Genomic DNA, 22,885 nt, shown 5'->3' on the forward strand with positions numbered 1-22,885 from the left:
GTCAAGTATGGGATATACCTTTCATAGCTATTCACTGGAAGTAAATGGAAACTACAAGCAAGGCATAGTGCAGTTTGGAATAGAAATAGAAAGCATCAGGCATCCCTGTTCCACAGACTTGCTCTTTGAGGAGCTCTCAGCAAAGCCACAGTAGCAGAAACAAACCATCTCTGGCTCTCAGTCCCTCCATAATAGTGACTGAATCACTTTGACCTGATAAAGGACAAAGTCTGCCAGCAGAGGTATCACCAGCACACAACTACAACATTTCCACCAGATTGCAGATCTGTGGCTGCTGGCATCTATTCTGCATCCAGCCTAAGGGATGGACCCTACAGATGAACCCTCCTGACTCTGCTGTATTCAAACTGCTTTGTGCTACTGATACCTGGAGGAGGCAGCAAGGCAGAAAAAATGCTTGGATGAAAGACGTTCTTAGCACTGCTTCTTCATGTATATTCATTTTTATACCATATTAATTTTTAAATTGCATATAAACAAACACAAATAAGAATTTCCATTGTAAATGTCAAAGCTCCAAAGATCTGGGACTACATGGCTCCACTAACATTTAAGGAAATAAAGTCTCATGAGTGCCAATATTATTGCTGAAAATAAGATCTAAGTCACTTAGATATTTCAAAGTCTTAGACATAGCTTTCAGTTACATGCTTGAATCACTGAAGCATTACAACAATAACATCATAAATGTGTATAAATATCCACTTAATGAACAACATGTTCACATGTATTTAATTTAATTGAATTTTATAGTAGCTTTTACACGCTATCTGCTTTCTCTGTTTGTGTCTGGGACTGAGCTAAGACATTGATTTAGAATTTCCTTTTCTTCAGCTTTTTGTAACTTTCTTAGGATAAATTCTACTGTTTGTTCACACCTCAAAATTATGCTCTTACTATATATAGAAAAAACTGCAGTTTCAGCTATTTTCTAATATAATCCATACACTTTTAAAAAATATTCTGATAAAATAAAGTGTTATTCCAAATTTTTTTTCAAAACTAGGATACTTTTTATGAGGAAGTGATCTGTTGAGAAAAGTGTGCTGTATAACATCCAGATAAGCACATCTGCACTTATGCGTTGCATTGATTTCAAAGGATCTGTTTGGAGTGGCAGGCTTATACAGAAAGGCTGCAACATACTTCATCTGTGATTTTCTTGCCTCCCAGCACTCACTAGAGATGCAATTCTGTTGTTTATTCAACATTTGCACTATATTTTATTGAACAACAGCCCCAAACCAAACAGTAATTAATTTTGCTACTTTTAAAGAGAATAGATTTAAAAGTTTTTGGAGCAAGAAGCCTTTTTGACTAGTACCAAAAGCACTACAGTCTAGCTCAAAGACTTGGCCTTTATCTTGCAGCTATGCTACAAACAAGGACTAGGATAAACCAAGATACACTTGAGATGCAGGTATTTGAACAACAAAGAAAAATGTGATTTTTCTAAGAAAGATTCAAATCTCTACACATTTTAAGCCTCCACTTGAATCAACATCTAACAGGCCACACCACTGACTTACACTTCAAATGTTACACCTACTTGTGTATTAGACAATTATCATGCCAAGAGAATATTTTGCTTTCATTTTTACTCCTGGCTCTGTCCTTGTTTCTGCAGATTGCATTGATTCAAAAGCCAGTGACCTTGGCTGATTCGTGGAGGACAATTAATACACAAGCAAGAGTGTTCCAAAATCCAGCTACTGGTAACTTGCCAAAAGAAAGGACAAAGTCATAAAACGCACATTATGGTTGAAAAGAAGAAAAGAAAAGAAAGAAAAGAAAAGAAAAGAAAAGAAAAGAAAAGAAAAGAAAAGAAAAGAAAAGAAAAGAAAAGAAAAGAAAAGAAAAGAAAAGAAAAGAAAAGAAAAGAAAAGAAAAGAAAAGAAACCACTGGGAGGCAAGAACTGACTTCAAACCTGTGAAAGGCGAAAAGACCAAGATAAACTGAAGCAGGTATCAAATACACTGAATGCCTAAGCAGTAAATTGTGTTTTTTTGAATGCTTGACACTTACATGGGAATCTGGGAACCAAAAAATATAACAAACATAAAAGCACTCTATTTGTGGCTGCTTAAAGGATAAAAAAGGCCATGTATGCAGCAGATGAGACCTGGTGAAATATGAAAAATATGTTCCTATTTAGCACTATGATCAGTGTATTCAAAGTAATGGTGGCATAAGCATTTTCTCTCTGCTTGAGATGCAGAAAAACATGAAAAAAGAGAACAAGAGATTCCCCAAATCCACCTCTATTTCTTCTAAGACTTTAATAAAAGGAAGAATTCAACAAAACCCTAGCCTAAGCATACCTTCCCACCCCTTTTGGAAACCTACCTTTGAGCTTCACTATTTTCATGTTTGCTAAAATTATTCTACATGCTGGTTTTGCCTGAACTACTTCATTAGAAATTGCTAAAGAGATTTAGCTGCTTTATAAAGTACTTAAACCACTTGTATGTCCTCTCATTTACATGGGTCTTACAGATCATCTCAGTGGTGAACAGGTCTTACAGATCATCTCAAGTTTCAGCAGGGGATGGGCCAGGAAGGAAAGGGACAACAGAAATTCTTTATGGCAAAAGACCATAATTTCAATAATGACTTGGAAGATACTCATTTCACAAACAAATCACCCTGGATGACAAATCCTTCACATAAGTACACTGTAGCTAGTCAAAAGCACACCCACTTTGAGAGTATAAAAATATTCTGAGACTGGTTAGGGCTACCCACATATTAACATCGTATATTACAGTTGTTTCAAATGAAGATTTTCAAATTACACCAACAGTATCCTTTTTGTAGATAGCTGTATTGTGCTGGAGACAGACCTTGGAGAGCAGACACTTCAGTGGAGAAGGCTGCTGTGAAGGATGACCTCCCTCCACCTTTCTTTCCTCTTTTCATTTTTTTTCTTAGTCAGCAGAACTCTTTAAGCTCATCACATTACACAAGGCAAAGCAGAAAATCTGTTCATTCAGGATGCTCATACAGAAACCAAAGCCTATGGCTTTCAATGCACCCCCAAATGAAAATGGAGCCCCGCAGTCCCACTTCAGAAGCAATAAGAGGGCAGGGCAGAGTGACTTTCCCAAAACTCTGGGATGGTTTGTTGACAGATGGAAGCAGAATCCATGTCTCTTTGCAGAACTCCAATGCCTTTATCCCTGCCTGAACAAGTGGCCAAACTGAAATGCCATAGAGAGCAGTTTACTGTGATCACTACTCCTCATTACCCTGTTCCCTCATAATCATCCATTTAATTTGGAACCCAGAAATGGTAGGAAGGGTAAGAACTGCCCTGCAGGTTAGGGACTTTGTGTTGCTAGAAAGTAAAGATGTGGAGGCTGATCTCAAGCCTTGTGTTGAGCTGCAATATAATCTGGGACTTTGAAAAAACCTCAGTCTCCAATGAATTGTCATGGACTACAGCTTTATAACCCTGATGAGAAAAGTCACCAAAAGCTTTTTGACAAACCTCAAAACCACTGTCTGACCATGACTTACATAACCCTGTTGAGTACCAAACCTGGTCTGCAGCAATGTTTAAACCACGCAGATCTGAACAGTAAGAATGGGGGAACAATAGAATGAAACATTTTTAGGGGAAAAAAGTGAGAGAATATGAGAAAATGTACGTTTTTCTCACACTGCACACTTTGCCCTCTTTGGCAGTTCAGTTGAAAGGCTTGAAGTTGTTCTTTTGGCTCAGTTGAACTGCTAATTTATTTTCTTCACAGCAAACCTGGCAATGTCTGAATTTTGCAAGAGAAAAATAAACCAACAGACTGAGATTCCGTAAAATCCTAGCATGGAAAAATATTGGAAGTATTAACACTCTTTTCATTTAAACATCCAGGAAAAGCAGTTTGAAATTTTAAATTCAACCTTACAGCAACAATTGCAGAAACAGTAACTGAAACTGAAATAATTCATATTATGAATGCTTTCTTATTATTCAAAACTAACTTTTTCTTACCAAGCAGATGAGCTAAGAACTTATCTTTTATAAAACTAGACACAATGCAGTTGCCTTCTCTTCCAGTGGATTGGGATATCCACTCATCAATTTAATAACAAATACAGGCCTAAAGTTAATTTTGAAGCTTTAAGCTTTACCCATGGCTTTCTCTAGAAAATTTCTCCATTTCAGTCTCACATTTTTGGCTTCCAAAGAAGTGAACAAGTTGCTGAAGTGTTTGCTCAAGCTAATAAACCAGTTGGCTGGCACAATTTAAGAAGTCTTGCATTTTTATGCAGCATCTTTAAAACTACAACTTGATCACAAGGACAAGAGCAGTCACAATGCAGTAACTTAGCCCAAAATAGGTATGCAAATGTTGGCTGTACTGGATCACTAAGCCACCTGCTAGAGGGTCATTTACATCTACTTAAACAGAACAGGCTTTACTGGAATGCAGACTGATTTCTTAAATTTCTATTACCATCTAGGCAGTACAATTTTAATTGCTTAATGGAAAAGGTCAAACTCTCCAATCCACACACTAATGAGAATTTTGAAGAGCTAAGAACAGAGCAGCATTAAGAACACCTGTATTCACATAATCAAATGAGTCTCCAAAATAAATGCCACGATCACTGTAAAGGCAGATGAATTATCTAATGTGCTTGTATGTGGGAATGCAGCTCTCCCTGCACTGGCAGGTTTAACACCCGAGTGTGCAGCAGTCAATCCAGGTGAACAAGCTTTCTGCACAATTGGAATCAGAAGGCTTTATCAAAGCAAAGGTTTTTTCTTCCTGCAAAGATAATAGACACCACCCTGAAGTGCCAAGCACGGCAGTTTCTGTAATGCAATACATCTGCCTGCCTGTGATCACCACTCCAGGATCTGAAATCTACGTGCTGCCAACAAACAGCCCCACCACAGAAAATATTTGATTGAAGTATTTTCACTACACAGGCTTGTGTGTGGCCCTGAATCTTCTCCCAGCTCTGGTTCATGCCAATATTGCAATGAATCCATTAAAAATAGTGGAGTTGCAGCAACATAAGCCTATAGTCTCCCTGCCTTTGGTGAAGTCATCTGTTAAAACAGAGGTCACCTCCCTTTGCTGGCTACTACTAAGACCAGCAGAAATACGTGCCACAGAAATGGAGCTGGTGCCATTACTGCTGAATTTTCAATCAGAAAATTACAGGTGTGAATAAGACAGCTACAGCAGGGACAGACCAGGCACTAACAGCTTTGTATCCCTTTATATAAAGATTTTCCATAGAATTATCTTTCTTAAATTTGCCTATGGGTCTTGTCATGGGCCATTCCGTGTAAATACTTCAGCAGGGCCTTTCTTTAGGATGGTGATGTGTGATGAGGTGGAAAGGGTATGGCAGAAGGGGGAGATCCTGGACACAACCAAAGCAATCTGAGACTTTGCTTTTCACTGTTGATTAGGAACTGATCGTGAGAATACTGCTACAGATTTTAGCATCAGTGTAGTAAAGCTGTAACTAAATAACCAACCAAAGTGCTACGAAACTGTAAAGTGAATGCCAGTGTACATCAGTCTTAAAAAGAGACACTTTAAAGAATTAGGCAATTAAAATATTTTTACTTATCAGTATGTTTTTGCTTCTCTAACAGTATTTTTCTGCAGCCAGTATGTATCTGTATGAAATATATTCAGCATGTAAAACCTAAAGGTGAAACATATGTGCCTGATAAATAGCCTGTTACAAACTTATTGTATTTCAGGATTGTTCCACTTCAGTTTACAATTTGTTTTATGTTCTTTTGAAACTGTTTTGGTAAAATCAGGATGAATTTAACACACATTTTATTAAAATTGTTTGCAGTAGGGTAAGACAAAATTATGACGTACAGCAGACATTGAAGCACTGAGCTGCCTATAGTGTTTAGGACAACTAAAAATAAAGCACGTCAAACTGCAAATTCTGCAAATTTCCCGATTTCCTGGCACCAGTCACTCTGCCTCAGATGCATACTAGAGTGAAAGGTCTTTTATACAATTTAGTTTTTCCTTAGACAATATGATAGGTATATCATCAAATTATTTCCATGCAGCCACTGTGTACGAACAATAAAATTCTCAGTCCAACTCATTTTGTAAATATGCTAGAGCTGTTCAAGGGTTCTCTGAGCTCATGTGATGGGAGTGACGGCCCTCAATGGTCAACAGAAAGGAAAATTCTCTGCTGGGATTTTTCCATCTGGTTTACATTGCAGTCCAAACTTTACGGATCAAAGAAAAAGCATTTTCTCTTTCACCATGTTATCTAACATGAGCCAAAGTATTTTTGGGCCTGTTCAGTGGAAAAGAAAGAAAGCACCACTTTATGGAAACTATCCCTATTTTTATTAGTTTCAAGTCACTTTTTAAAGTCATAATGCGTATTAATAGACATGGGCATCAGCCATGTGAATGCTGGTACAGAGAGCTGAACAATGAAATCTCTGCTCCATTTTTATATGGTTCTTAGAAAAGCTGTGACTACCATTCCTAGAAAGACAATCACATGGCTGCAATCTTAGAGGCAAACATAAGAAAATTTCTGGCTTTTTGTGTCCACAAATCAATAGCAGAGCTACCAAATTGTTTTAGCTGTAAGGCTATCTAGCCTTTAAGACTTGGGCTGAAATACAGGAGCCTAGAAGGAGTTTAGTCATACAGAGCTTTGACTGGGAGCCTTCAAAGCCAGACATGCTCTGCTCTCTTTCCATTCCAGACACTTTCTTCTAATGCTTCTTAGTTATATCAACAACCCCTCTAAGTCATAAATTCTGATGCCCACTTCTGGTTAGCTGGCACCTAACCTTGCTGCCTAGTTAGCAGAGTTGGGGTAGGGATAGAAAAAGACTTCTAAAAGAGAGAAATAAAAACAAACAAACAAAAAAATCCAGTGTACAAGAAACATGGACTACTCTGAACTTCACAGGAATTTAACAAATGAAATTATAGAATCATTTAGGTTGGAAAAGACCAAGCAATAGGACTAGAGGAAAGGGGAAGAGACTGATGCACAGCAAGTTCCACCTGAATATGAGGAAGAACTTCTGTACTGTGTGAGTGACCAGGCACTGGAACAGGTTGGCCAGAGAGGTTGTGGAGTCTCCTTCACTAGAGACATTCCAGAACCATCTGGATGTTATCCTGTGCCATGTGCTCTAGGATGACCCTGCTTGAGCAGGGAGATCATCTTGAGCAGATGACCCACTGTGGTCCCTTCCAACCTAATCCATTCTGTGATTACAAAATTCAACCATAAACCTAAAACTAACAAATCCATGACTAAACCGTGTCCTTAAGTCCCACATCTATAATAAACCTTTTAAATACGAATAGGGATGATGACTCCACCCTTCCCTGGACATCCTCTTCCAGCACTTCACAACTCTTTCAGTGAAGAAATTTTTCCCAATATCCAGTCTAAACATTCCCTGGTACAACCTGAGACTTCTTTCTCTCGTCCTGTTGCTTGTTACCTGGGAGACCAACCCCCATCTCGCTGTGACCTCCTTTCAGGCAGTTGTAGAGACTGATGAGGCCCCCCATAGCCTCCTTTTCTCCAGGCTAAATAATCCAGTTCCTTCAGTCACTTCCCACATGATTCTTGATCAACTTTGTTGTCCTCTGAATGAACTCCCACACCTCAATGTCTTTTGTGTAGTTACATAGTTTTTTCATGATAAGGTACAGAACCCCAAAAAAACCCCACTGCCAAACTAAACACCTCAAAACCACACAAAAAAAATAAAGTACACATAGTTTTTGTAATTTTTTTTCTTAGGCATTAGAGAGACTGTTAGCAGCTATAACTTTTCAGAGAATCAAAGCATGTCAGCTGTGCAGTCAAACACTTTCTTCTGGACTGCTTACGTTTTTTAGTCACATCAGTGTTTTAATGGGGATCAAAACCCCAAACTTTTTAAAACTTGCCCGATTTAAACTTGGAAGAAACAAAGATTAATTAGATGTACAGACTGTACCTATCAGATCTTGGTGGGAAGACTCAGACAGCAAGCAGCACAGGCAATTGAGTGTGCTTATTCGACAAAGTCTGAAGCAGCCCAACCTTGCAGGAGGTAAGGAGCACACGTGGGAGGAATTCAGTGTCCAACTGTTGGTAAAAACTTGTCTGTCTGCAGAAAAACCAGACATTTTTACACCAGTCTGTGAGAAGGAAAAAACTATACCCTAAACTAATCCAAAGTACATATATTGCAAATAAAGGAAATTTCAGCTAAGGAAAGGAAAAAATATCAGAATTCAAGAGCTAGATACTTCCACTGATTGGAATATTATGTTGGATTTAGATGAGATGATTATTACAAACAGGACATGACTACATTGATTAATGTGACATCTGAATCTAAAATATTTTGCAGAGAAAGTAGACTCATGTGGAATACAGATGGGTGAAACATCAGGCAGACTCCCTGTAAGAGGAAATAAAGTCTTGAGAAATAGAAAGGTTTGCAATTGCCTATGGAAATGGAATCGCTGTTCTTGTGTTGAAAACATATCAAAGTGTATATTTCACTTAAAGACATTATAGTGCAGAGAATGAGAAAACCTTGAAAACAGGAACCATTTCTATAGGAGGAAGAAAATAGAGTACAGCTGTGCATTAAAGCTGATATGCTGTAACAATGAGCAGCCACCAAGGGGAGAAGGCCATCCTTCCCCATCTTCCTTCAGGGCTGCAGCATCTGCTGTCCTCCCATGCATCATTTCAGCTCCATCAGTTCAGCTTGCTCACCTCCAACAGAACTAGCTGCTGTTGTGGGGCATTTAGTGTGGTGTGGAATTGTTCACTGAACCAGTTCCTGCCTTGACCAGATATTTAGCAGCTGTTTACCGTAACTAGAACGGGGGGAAGAAGAACCACGTCTCCTGGTGTCAGCCAACAGTTACACCAAGTTCTGCACAATGTAAAACTTGGTGTAAGCAAGAGGACACCAAAGGAAGAGAAATTGCCAGCAAGTAAAGAAGACACTCCATTACTGTCTGCTTTTAATGTTAGAAAACTTCTTTAAATAAACCCATTGTTGAAAACTTTGTTTAAAACAGAAGAGTCATAGTGAAAACAGTCTGAAATTACACGTACTGGTATGTGCAAACAAATATTAAATCCATGGTACAAGTCTAGCCTGGGACTTCTTGGTGATGCTGGCCCTGGGTAGTGGTTCTGCATTACTCTTGTCACTATCCAGATCTCCTAAAGAATATGTAGTACATAAATTCTATATTTACTACCTATAACAAGCCAGTTGAGCATAATGTCACACATTGGATCTCAATTTAATTGTTATGTTTTGTGACAGCTGCGATTTGAATGATATTACTTCATAAGCAAGGAATTATAATGGAGCTGTCTTATGAAAAACAGTGTCAATATTGTTCAAGTAACATTTTAAAAACCTGATAAACTAAGTTTGCATAGGTAGGGATTATTAACCTGCAGGACAGCACAGCTGGGACTATCACCCCTTGAAATCCTGTGTAATAAAAGTCTTAGAAAAAGGCCACTATCACTAAAAATAAATTCTTGCAAATACAGTGAGAAAAAGTGAGACAAAGGAAAGCAGGCACAGGCCTATGCACATATATAGTATCAAAAACATAGTCCTCATCCTAGAGGCCTCTGTATCTTAGGAAGCTGCTTCTGTGAGTTGACGATTCTGGTCCTGGATACAACACAGGCCTCTGTATTTTAACTCCTGCATGGCACTGGGCTTCAGCTTCCAAAAAGCTAGAGCAGCTTTTAAGAGCAAACAAAACAATGACTTGAGAAAAAGAAGGGTTACAGAAAAAAAACCCCCACAGCTAAACCAGATGAGATTGAGGTGAAAGTGTGGTATTGAAGGCTGCTTAAGAGTTAAAAACATATAGCCAGCATTTAAATTCTGTGCACCTGTGACAGGAGCAGGGGAACATATAGTGAGAGGCTTCAGGTTTTTGTGAGTCCCCAGGCATGCACATACTATTACATGCTGAAAAAAAATAGCAAACCATGAATCTAGAAACAAAGAGCATTTCTTTGGCAATTGCAGAATAGGCTAATTTCTAAAGGAACTCTATAATCCTCAGTGGAGAGGCAGAGTGAGCCAAAGGAGGAGAAAAATTATATCTGAGAATGGCAGTGAATGTAGGTGGAACTAAGAAAATCTAGCACACTCTTTTAGTATTGCTTCCCAATAGAGCACAATCATGATCGTACTGGGGTGTGATGCTTTGTTCAGGTCTCAAAAGAGCAGGATACAAGAAATAAAAGAAAATGGAGTTCTTCACTAACCCCAGGATTAGAAGATTTAGAATAACTCGTAGTGTATTGAATGTTAACTCTTCTGCTGCTTATGGAACTGCAGAAGAGAGTTTAATGTATTCACCCATTTAACAAAACTGCAGATTAAAGTTTAATATATTCTTTTGTCATGCATACAATTAAACCAAAAATTTGTAGCTGATTGTAAATTGATTACTAATGAGACTAATAATTACCTGCCATATCCATTTGAGACAGGCCAGCAACTACATAGTCTGTCTTCTGGGTAGATACGAGAGAATAATTTACAGTCGGAAAGGTTGTCTTAGGAAGCATGATTCTCTTGGAGAAAGTTGGCAGTGGAGAGAGAGGCAGAAGTTTAAAAAGGCATTAGACATTTCAGACATGTAAACTTTCCTTTTGAGGGCAGTTTACATTGCCTGATATTTCCTTTAGTAAAATATTATCTTTATTGGCCAGCCGCCCAATTCTCTGGTCACATTCACAGACAGCTCTCATGTGAGAACAGACTCAGACACAGAGAATGAGAATCAGTTCTTGATGTGTGTATCTTGGATGATACAAAGAGGAATAATAAAACAAATCCAACCTTATTCTATGAAATAAATATCACTGCCAGCTTATTGCAGATACTTGTGGACAAGATGCTCAGCAGATGTGCAAGTGTATAGTGTTACCGACTTCAGTAGCACAAACACAACTTATCCTGTGCAGAGTAAAGCCTTGAAACTTCATAGTTAGCAAGTTTCTGCAGAGGTTTGCATGAATAATGCTCAGACTGCTGAGCCTTCTCCAGAGAGCAAAACATGGGGCTAAACTAAATATTTTAAATTAAGTGAATGATTGCCCTCCAAAAATATATGCCTTTCACAGAGTAGAAGTTTGCCTCCTGTGTCAGCTAAAACAAAACCTCACAACTCCAAAAATTCTCTCCAATGGCCCTACATGAGGCTGACAAAGGACATATTCCTGTGTATCTGGATATACAGCTGGCCTGCTGTCATAACTTCTGTTTTCTGTTGCTGAGGAATTTTATTTGGCACGTGAAGTGGTTGCTAGCAACCACATATGGCATCCCTGCCCCATAGGAAGGGCTTTGTGCAGAGCTGTGCTGCCCCATCCTCAGATGGCCCCGAGCCTGCAGGGATATGGGCAGACTGCCCTGGCAGTGCCTACCATGCTTTCATGCAGGTGGGCTCTGGGCAGCCACAGGGACTCGCCACAGGTGAGCAAACCAAGGAGCAGCTCAGCCTGCAAGACTGCCCTAAGGGAGCCCCAGGCAGGGCTGAGGGTCCCTCCTTCTACCAGCTGTGGGACCTGGCACTGCAACCTGGCACTGACTGCCAGGGCATTTATGCCTTGGAAGAGTTCAAGGGCACTGATACCATTTCAACCATCCAGGGCAAGACACGAAGCCATTTTTGTGAATTGTTAAAAGCCTCACATGGGTTGAAGTCTGCAGTTTTTGACAGTACCTGGCTGCCCAGCACAGGGAGGTAACACACCTCCTCACTAGGTCACACACAATCCCACAAACTGTGGAGCAGTCCTGGCAGCAGAGCTGCTCCATGTCTACCTAGGCAGGCCAGATGTTTGTGCTTTACAGCCTACAATAGGAAAGACATGAGGCCAGCTGACTGCAGGCAACAACACCTCAGCATCCCAGACCAGATTTGGGTTTTATCTTCAGCAGACATTCAAGGTGCTCATGGGCAGTTTTCTGTTGGCTCTTGAAGACAAAAGCTTTTTCCCAAATGATTGGTTGATCAAGCTGAACTACCTGGTTTGGGCTTCACCCTTAAGATGACCTTCATAGCTTGCTTCAGCAAAAGGGATAATTTTTTCTTTGGAAAATTTAAAAGAGGCAGTTAACCTCAGGCATGTGTATCTACATCACAAATATATTTTTACTGCATTATTGAAGCCTGGTGCATAAATTACACTTTGCAATCCTATGCCAGAAGCTAAGGGGTAGACTAATTCTAACAAACCACCATCATCATCATCATGATCCTCCTCCCATCTCTTCCTTATGGGCTACACTAATTTAGGGGATAAATTCACCACAGCAGTCAGGGTTCTCCTTTTTAAATTAAAAAAAAAAAAAAAAACAAAAAAACCCCAAACTCAACACAGAATTATATAATTACATAATGCAGAAACACTTTCAACTCATTACTATACTGAAAAAACAAATAAAAAGCTCAAGTTTAATGTGCTCAGAGTTCTTGCTTTGGAAAATTGCTTAGTACAGAAAGCAGTGATGCAAGAAAGGCCCCTTTGGGCTTTAAGGCATGACTCAGAAGCCATGAGATATTGCTCCCTCTGCAAACTGACACAGGCTGCACCTTCCCTTTATGGTGGTGCAGGTGAGACTGGCAGCAGGTTAAGGATCGCTCCAGAGAACAGAGCTAACCATGGAAACCACAGTAAAGAAGATTTCCATCAAAAACCCTGGGGTTAATGAACCATGCAGCAGCACCTTGAGGCTCTCATTTCATTCCAATGAATGCTTGTAACTGGGAATTAAAATTACCAGCAAAGCTAAAACCATGAAAGGAGAAAGAGATTTACACTCACCTACATGGGGAGTTTTGAATCCCTCATTCCTTCAAGATAGACTCTTAACTCACCCAGCAGGAACTGTGCTTTGCCAGGATGCTTTAGCCATACAGATTTTCCACATGAACACCCTCTACGCATAATTTGTACTCCATGAGCTGTATGTGTTACCATGGGTGGGATCTGCAGACAAAAAAAAGCAAAAGTGAACCCGTATTTAAGTAGTTTTTATTCACTTCTGCTTTTAACATGACCTTGGGGAGCATACTTATTCTTTTTCTGTATTATACATACTAGTGCACATCTCTGGGTTGGATTTTTTTTTTAATTCTGAAGTTTGTATTGTTATTTTTGTTATAAGGTCTATAAAGAAGATTTCAGGAAGCTGCTACTTTATGAAGTTCTTCCTAAGATCACAAAGAAACCTCCAGAGTCAGCTTCCTCTTCCTTTTTTACTTTTATCTTTGAGAAAATTAAAAAAAAAAAAAAATCAACAGGTAAGCACACATTTCTGAGTTATTGAATTTAACTGTTTGTTCTTTCAGTCTTTGGAGGCCTGGGGAGCTGCAATTTGAAGCACTAGCTCCCCTTTTATTCCAAAGCATTTTACCAGAAACTGTGGTCAGATCAATGCTGCTTTTCACAGGAATTTTTATTATAGGTTAGCACAAGAAATCCAGGTCATCCGGGGAGCAATGCTATACAGAACTGAAGCATGAGACTGTCAAACTGTAAATAGCATGAGACTCTGCCAGAGGAGAGGGGACACAGACTCATTCTGCCCTGAGCTAGAAGGAAATATTCTTACTCTGTACAACAAACTATTCCAAAATATTTTGATCAGCACCATAAAAACAATCTGTTTAATGCTTTCCTTCACTTGCCACTCTGTGAAATACACCTTCAGGCTTTTCACCCTAACTGGACATTTTGCTTTTGAAATAAATAATCAGCGTTTTCCAACACACAGCTAGTTCGTTTCTCCATGAGCTCTAAGAAAGCCAGCTCATCTCCTTGGCAGAGCTGGTAGGATGATGGACTCAGTATTCCAGCTAGGAAGCTGCTCTCCAGAGCAGTGGGAGACCCCAGTGTGTGTAATTTGAAAAGGCAAATAATGAGCTTTTCTTAATACATGTCTTTGAGAAAAGCATACCTAGAATCCCCATCACACATCACACAGTGAACACTAGCAACATGTCATTTGAAAGCATATTTTAAAGGAATAGATAAAAAAAAGCAGAACCAAAAGGAATAGAAATGTGTAACTGTAAACCAGCTACATCAGTAAAAGATTGAATTCCCAAGAATAGGAGAAGGGGAGATTTCTATCAAGGCTAAAAACAAGTTCCTTGTGGCAGCATCTGGGAAAAACATGACACTGCAAGGAATCACAGTTTCTACATCCTAAACATGGCTGAGCAGCCACCCAAGCGATGGGGCATCACACACCTAATTCCACGAGGAAAAAAGCCCACAGAGTAGAGGTGTGCAATAGCCATTAAAGGGCATGATGGGAAAGAGCTCGGTTAACACTCTGGCAGCACAAAATTGGAGGTTGTTACATCTGCAGTTATTTAGGCCTTTATGAACCAGGAGGCTGAGTTTGACCTCATGGCAGCAGCACAGGGACCAGAGCACTAGCAGGGCTGAGCACCTTAATGTGACTGGCCTGCAGAAGGAATTTGCCTGCCTCAAGTTTCAGATTTTCAGATCATTTTCATATCAATGGAATGTCCAGGATTGTTCAGGTCAGGAAGATGTTTCTTCCCCTCCTTTAACTTCAATTTCAATATAAAGTTAGTGCAGAAGCTTCCAGCCTGGAGACACTTTGAGTGTATAACAGGTAAAGGTCTGTCTGGGACAACAGAATAATTGAACATAGGATAAGAAAACGGAGATGGGCCACCTGACCAACTACAGATGTCAGAAAGAGAAGATTAAAAAAAAAAAAAAAGGTTGTTTTTTGGTTTTTTTTTTGTGAGAGCATGAGCAGGCACAACCCACGAAGATGTCTGGTCTGCTTTCTGAAGAGAGTAATAAAACCCCATGAACAAGTGTGATACAGCATTTCCTTATTTACTGAGAAATTGAGGCAGATGTGGATATTCACACGACCTAATTGCTGATGCCTACAATAAGTCTTTCAGGTTCTCTGAAGGTAATAGTGAGTCAGATGCACCTCCTAAGGGTGAGCCAGTTTATCTAAATTACACTCCTGCTCTGTCTCCATTAATAATGCTTGACTTTGGCGTGTAATCAGTGCCAGAAGTTTGATGCTGTTTGTACTACCAGGTTGTCTTTTCTCTTTGTAGTGTCAGAGCTGTAGAGCAGGCTGTTCTCTGATCTTTTCTAATGGTTTCTGTCTGCTTTCAAGCAAAAGAAAAGCACAGGTTGCATCTAGTTTGTGATTAGATGTCAACACACTGGTACCAGATATGCACATTGCAAACAGTAGTTTTACAAATAAAGACAAGCTAAATATTAATAAACATGACAAAGTCTTCTTCATGGGGGCTTACTTGCAGAAAACAGAGGGGTGTGCAATCACAGGGCATCGATGGTAGAAACCAGCAAGGCAGCAAATAATTTTCAAGCCTATAATAAAGATAAAAGCCAAGTGGACACATATGGCACAAAACTTCTCCTTTAAGCTGCCTTCCTCCTAAGGAAAAATGGAGGTATTATCCTGACAAATGTTATTGTGAAAAGTTCTGTAGAAAAATTGTAAAAAACAATTTTCATTTTTAAGGTTTCCCATGTTAGAAAAACAGTTAATTTTTTTCTCCTAGTTTAGTTTACCTAACACAAAAATATTTAAATATAGGAGAAGAAAAACGGAAAATAAATGAATAAGAAAGGACTTTAAGATCTAGAAACATTTTTTTCTGCAGTGAACTCAGAGTGACCGAAGTTCGTAACTTAAGTTGAGCATGCAATATTTTCCACTGCTTACAGTTCCCTTCTGAACTTCCATTTTGTGGGAATACACTTGGATCATTGCTGACCTGTCTTTGGAAAAGGCTCACTGTGTATTTTGGCTTGGCTTCCTTCCATTTCTACTCCTCTAAGTCTGTTCCCCATTTCAACATCTCTTATTGCCACATTGCCAAACACGTTACACAACCCCAGAGAAGCAATTTATAGGAATATTAGTAATTCAGCTGTGACAAAACAAGCACTTTCTCCTTTTAACAGATCATTCTCTCCTGGGAATCATAGTTATGTAGCTGTTTGCTCCCTTGTTTACAGCATTGCACTGGATGTGGTATTTAAACAGGCAAATGACCCAAAGTAGTATAAACCTGTGAAAGCCAGAGCTCAGCAGCAGCTTTCAAAGCAAAACCTGGCTGAAATTATCCTGTGAAGACTTTTTCAACAGAGCCTGGAAGAGTCTCATATATGAGTGTGTAACCTTCCTATTGCCTATTAAATCAAACCAAATGCAGTAACAGAGAGATGCTGATTTGATATCTGTAGCCTGAGGCAGCACCATCCTGATGAGTCTCCTCAGCACTTTGGGAATGTAACCCATCACCAAGTACAGGGCACTCTTAAAATGCCAGCTGATATAAGGGTATGAAGCTGCATAACTTAGCCCTTAGAACTGGAATTTCCAATAAATTATAAAAAGCTTAAAAAGCAGTCTTGATAAAAGTACTGAAATTCACAACTGCTGCCTGAACTTGTAGGCTTTGTTTACTAGAACATGGGCTCCCATGAGATACTCCAACAGGCCATCAGTTTGCTAGGTCAAAGACCTTAGCTTTTAGTATCTTATTGGAAAATTACATCAAGTTAAATGTCAGCTTCTCTGGAAAAAGATGACCCCTTTTATGTGAGCTTAAAACCTGAGCCACATCAAGACTTTTTCATCCATCTCTCACAAAAAAAAAAGCTTCTGATTAATAATATGAAGTGAGTTTTACTGACCCTCAGTTGTTGTTTTTACCCTGTTTCAAATATTGCCACTCCTGCAGAAGAGCTTGTCAGATGGAGTATCTACCTGCCGGAGTTTACAGTCTGACACATTAATGTGAAATAAGATTACTGTCTTCAAATTTATGCATTGTTTACAAGCTGCAGCTCACAGTCACATTTATTTCTGCTTGGCACTGATAAAGACCTCTGTAAAAAAAATCGGTGGTGTAAACTAAGGGCAGTAATTGCTCAAGCTGTCTCCATGAATTCAATCTTCAAGTTAACCCAAAGAAAGCCCTGTAGCTAAACTCTGCTCTATCATGATCATATTCAGGCTCCATCCTGCAGTTTGTATAACTTAACACCAAACTTCAGTGGAGAACTGTGGTCAAGAGATACTCAAGTGTTGTCTGTCCAAGGAATGAGACAGAAGTCTAGCAAGAACCTCTGAGCCAAGAAGAACAGCCAGGGGCAGAGCAATGAGCTGCTGAGGCTAATGGCTTTTTGACACCTAGGGGGTGGTAAAGCACGACTACTAAAATCAGCATGCCCACCCTCAGCTGTGGCCACAGAAGGAGATTGTCTCACAGACACAAAATGACATTTTTCCATGTAAGGCTACCCAAGCAATCCAACACAGCTTTCACTTAGTTCAATATCAGATTTTATGTTTTCCTGAGCCAAACTGGTGAGCTCTACAATCTGCCAAACATTGACACCACATGTCACCACAGAGAGGACTTCATCAGAAAGACTTACTCAGATGCAGGCAAAAATAAATATCTCCATCACTGGTGCCATACAGTTACCAACAACATCTTCAGCCTGGGAACATGCATACAGAGTAACACCCACACACCTATGCCTGGAGTGACAGCAATCTCACCATGTGTCGTTTCCTTTTGAAATCCTTGAGGTATCACTGATGTCTTTTCTGGCTTCAACTAGTGCCTACACCTCTAGGAAAACACCGTCAACATCACTACATGGGCAGTGGGACATTTAGCTACTGGGTGGCATGCAGTCAGCATGCAGTGACTGTCCAGCCAGCTTAACTGGACATTTCACCCACCCCCTCCTCATCTGAGAGCATGTCCCTGGTTATGAGCAGTTACTGCATGCATTTTGATCAGGGATCAGCAGGAATGTGTGTGTAGGGAGTGTTTGTCACGATGGGCCCTGAATAGCTCAGGGAATCTAGTCCAGCCTGTAGCAGAGAAAGCAGTTTGTTACTACACCACTGGATCCCTACACTTCAGCTTGTTTGGTCTGGGAGATACAAGCTTCTCTTTATTTTCCACCTCCTTCAGAGGTGAAGCATAAAAAAAAATATTTTTTAACAATCTTATCAGTAAAACTGAAGAGAAATTATGAAGCACAGGGCAGGGATGGGAATGAGGGACAGAGGGAAGCAGAAATGTCATAAACCGCTCCCCACTAGGCAGCCAAATTGTGTAATACACCCCCAGTTTCTAAATGTCAGCTCTAATGAGTAGGTTTTCTCCTGCTTCTGTGAGTTTTCCACCTTTCCAGGGCAGAACTGAAGGCTATGTAGGCAGTAACAAGGGAATGAGTAGGCAAACCAAGTGACAGATATTTGTAAAAAAAAAAAAAAAAAAAAAAAAAAAAAAAAGACAGAAAATTCCTACATCCTCTTATCTTCTTCAAGGATTTTAGTTGCTATAGAATCACAAAAATAGTAATAGACTATAAAAGCACTGTAAACCAATAACTTTCACTGTCCAAACTGGAGCAGGGGTAAACAGGAAAAAACCACAAGACTAAGGCCAGATCCACAAGCTATTGGGAGCTTTTGGGACTGAAGAAAATAGGTTTGAGCCCTCCTGTGTGAACTTTCTGGGAAATAATAAAGTTAATGAAAAACTGTCATGTTCAAACTCAATACTGAGATTTACTGATGGCTGTGCCAGCACAGTATGATCTGTCAATTTGCTCACTACCCCAGCAACAAATACTTGGACTTTCTCTAGCAAGGACATTATAACCACATTCAGGATGAAATACAGTACATCCTAACATAACAGGACCTTATTAGATGTGTCACTGAGAAACAGGAATGACTTTTGGCTTCACCTTTGATAAAGGGTGATGGTATAGCAAGAGTGTTTGCAGCATTTTGTTCTGCTCCAAGACACTTCCTGCATAATTAGTGCTCTTACACTGTGCAACTATCCAATTTATACCTTCCCTAGTGAGCAGTGCCATGAAACCACAGCATTCAAGTAGCAAATAACAGTTTGATGGTCTATGCTTATATTTTTCATATTCAGCAGAGCAGATACTTTATTTCCACTAAATTTTCCAACCACTCTGTTCATCCATGAAGAACATAAAAGAGGACAGTTAACTGATACACTTCTGCCACATTGCAAAGCTCATTATGTAGATTCTAAAGAAACTTTCTCTTTCCTCTGAAAAGTGAGGAAGAAAAAGTATCAAATGAACAATTCTATTTATTGTGCCATCTATGAACTTGTGATAACAATAATGCAATTCTGTCCCCAAATTATCAGTTGTTCTTCCTGAGATGTCTGACTTGAGAATGAATACTCCTACTCAATGGCTTCTTTTCTTCCAAATAAATTCATAGCTTTTAGATATGTTTGTCTTTCTCCAAGATCTCAATATCCTTAAGCAGTGACTAAAGACAAGAAAATTGCTGCTTTTCAAAGAAGGCAATCTGGTGAGAGTTCACCTCTCTACTCCTTTAAGTGTGTTAATAGAAATAGAAGAAAGATGGAAGGTTCCCCCAAAATATATGGATAATACAAACCCACAATAGCAGGCACTGGCCCTCGTGGTCCCAGGGACTGAATATATCTGTTTACTTCTGCAGAGCTCTGATCTCAGGTAAGTGAGGATCCCTGAATTCACTCTGCCATTAAATCTCTGCCCTACCACATTTCCACCAGCACTGTCCAGCAAAAATATAGAATAATTGTGATAAAAAGTAAGTATTTTAATTTGGTTTTGTACTTACTTGTGGCCTATGTGACAACCTACTTTAATATGGATTTCAACTTCCTCCGAGAAAACATTTCTAACTTACTAAAATTACCCACACTCAAAAAATCCCAAAACAACCCAGACCCAAAAAGCCATCCAAAGATCCCAGCCCCAGAAGAGAAAAACAAACCAGGAAGGACAGGTTGGGCTTGCTGTCCTTTATGCTTATGAATATTTGGTGGACAAAGGGCCACTTCCTAACTGATTGCTTTGCACATTGTCTGCTTAGGGCAGAGAAAAGGAATCAGATGACACCAGAGAGCATTTGGTTTAGAATTTTCTCCAAGAACTTCTCCTGTCGGCTAGCCCAAGCAACACATATATGGAAAAAACCCCACATTATTTTATTGATGATATCTTATTGACAACTTAGCAGTAATATCTTCCTCTGCCATTTGGACTCTAAGATACATTTGCTTTTTGAAAGAAATTATACAAACCTACGCAAGATGGAATTTTAATCAGAAATGGATTCATAATTTCCATCTTTGTTTTATAGCAAGTCAGAAACTGGAGAGTTTTGTGCCAACCCACAAAGGCATCATAAACTGAAGAACTGGACTGTCAGGAATCAGAAATGGAGAAAAAAATATTTCAAAATACACTGTCTGAAGTTAAGAGCTGAAAGCAAGGTTAACACTATGAGGATTATGACTCACACATTGCAGAAATAGAAAAAAAAAGGAGGTTTTATTTCTATCCACCCCTCCCCCTTGCTTTTGTAAAATCTATATAATCAGGGAGTATTTCTCTCAACTGGGTTAACAGAGGTCCAAATAAGGTCTAGAAGACATTCTTCCATTCCCTTCGCTTTTGGATGAAGAGCTCACTTTCACACCAAGCTAAAACACAAGTAGCTCAAGAGATGACTAGAGGATAGATAGACTGAAGCTTTTTTGAGAAATGCAGCATTTAAAAAAATGGTGAAACATATTAGTAGATAAGAAATAGCATTAATATCCTGTACTGCTTGTATTGCTTGCAGTCTCACAGGTTTGCAGAATGGAAAACTGGGACACTGCTGATTGAAGCTTAATTCACTTCCAGATGTAAGTTATTGTTTTTATCACCTGTATCTCAGGGGAGCTGTTAAATCAAATAGGCACTTCTCTCACAGGGGAAAAAGATGCTAGAAAAGTAAGAACAGCTATACTAGGCCAGATTGCTGCATCCTCCAGCTCACTATCCTTTCTTGCCCAGAGACCAACAAGAGATGCTGAAGTCAGACTATCAAAACAGGCACACAGTGGTGCTTTGCCAGAATGCACTCCTAGCAATTAACAGCTTCAGGACTTCCCAAAGGAGAAACGTATGCTCATGTGTCCTAAGAGCTAATGGACTTTGCTTCTATGAGTTCCTCTGGTTGCTTTTGAACCTGCATAGAGTTTTGCTCCCCACAACACTCTGTGGAAAAGGCTGCCAGAGCTTAGCTAGGGATCACGGAAGAAAATTCCCCTGCCTATTCTGAACTTTTCAATCTGTTTTTTCACTTGGCATCATGTAATGGCAGTGGAGAAAAAGGTGAATTACTTTTCCCTGTCTACCTTCTCTGCTACTCTTTATTTGATAGCTCTCTGTCATATTCTTTCCTCCCAGTAATTTCTTTTTCATGATGAAGACCTGTAACCTATTAAGTCATGCCTTGGAAAGAAGCCACTCTGTATCTCTGATCACTGGTGCCTTCCTTTTTCATATGCTGTGTCTTTACTCATCCCTTTTAGGAATGGAGGATTCATGAGATGGGCACACCATTGACTCTTACAGCAACATCACTATTTCTCCCATTTTTCTGCTCTATTCCATCCTTAACGCGACCTAATACACATTTTTTCCTCTTTGATCCTCAGTGAACACTCAATGACATTTTGACAGAACTGCCCAAAATTACTCCAAGGTCTTCTGTGATTGCCAGTAGCTACTTCACAGACTATCACTGTATATGTGAAACTGGGGCTATTCTCCAAAGCGCACTACTTTGCTTTTATCAACAGTGAGTGTCAGATGGCACTTTATCACCTAGTTATGAAATCTGATCTTTTTATACCATTTTGTGGCAAGCTCTGTTTCTTCCCTGAAACGTCCTTTCATCATTGCCTCTCCCCCTTTATCAGGTCACTTGTGAACAACCTAGACAGCACTGGCTCTAGCATTGATGTCCAGGGGACTGCAGTATTCTCCTTCCTGCAAAAACCCATTGTCTGTACCTACAGCTCAAGAGATATCCAGTGTATAGAGAAAAACATTGTATGCAATTTCGTGTATTGTATAGCTTGTACAGTGCCAACAAGCACATTTCCCTTAAATCCCAGGTCTTGTCTGAGAGCTTCATGCAGATGTCTTGGACATCATGCAGCATCCCAGGTGACACAAAGCGTTTATTTTTAGGCCACGGAATCCAACTCTTTGTTTCCTGTTTCTTAATGAATTACAGACTCATATAAGAACAATCATATTGCTTAGTAGTTTTGTTCCTTTTCAAGTGTTTGGCAAAAGCTGTTTTGGAAATTCAGACCTTTCACACATGCTAGTAACTACCCTAGAGAAATTTCTAAAAAATGTTTACAGGATGAGATCCCTCTGGAAAAGCAAAGATAATTCTGTATCATACCTTATTTGTTCATGTGCTTCCTTGTGTGCTTCATTTCCTACATTTTTCCGGATCCAGATTTATTGGTTGCTAATTCCCAAACTCTCTGGAAAATCTGTTTAATGTACTGAAGTCACACTTGCCACTTTTTAATCATGTGGTACCAAGGCAGTTTGGTTACTCTATGGCCCCTTTGCATTTAAAAGCTACAGCCATACCAGGTATTCCTCCTAAGGTAGGCACAATCATGAGCTGGCCAAAAATAAAACCCTTTTGCTCACGTGGCTTGTATCTAGTCCTTAAGCAGAACATGCTTATGGCTGCAAAGGGATTTTTTGGACGGCCTTTGCACTGGGGCTGTACTGCTATTGCCACATAAGGAAAAGGCTCTCACTCATCACTGACATTTCTATACAGCAAAACTTCTATAGTATAGGCTGGACCTATGTTTTAGTACTATGCCATGGCTGTCCCAAGAGCCAAAGCAG

The 22,885-nt window shown here is 39.6% G+C and overlaps 1 long non-coding RNA gene across 1 annotated transcript in view; it reads right to left on the bottom strand.

The window, feature by feature from the left end:
- Positions 1-22,885, bottom strand: part of LOC148225143 (uncharacterized) — a 113,444-nt gene that overhangs the window by 59,938 nt on the left and 30,621 nt on the right. The window contains exon 3 of the long non-coding RNA XR_015803236.1: positions 12,884-13,048. This is a non-coding gene — a long non-coding RNA (uncharacterized LOC148225143). The remainder of the gene's footprint in view (positions 1-12,883; positions 13,049-22,885) is intronic.

This window comes from Sturnus vulgaris, chromosome 1 (genome assembly GCF_052056855.1).
Source record: "Sturnus vulgaris isolate bStuVul1 chromosome 1, bStuVul1.hap1, whole genome shotgun sequence".
Lineage (NCBI taxonomy): Eukaryota > Metazoa > Chordata > Aves > Passeriformes > Sturnidae > Sturnus > Sturnus vulgaris.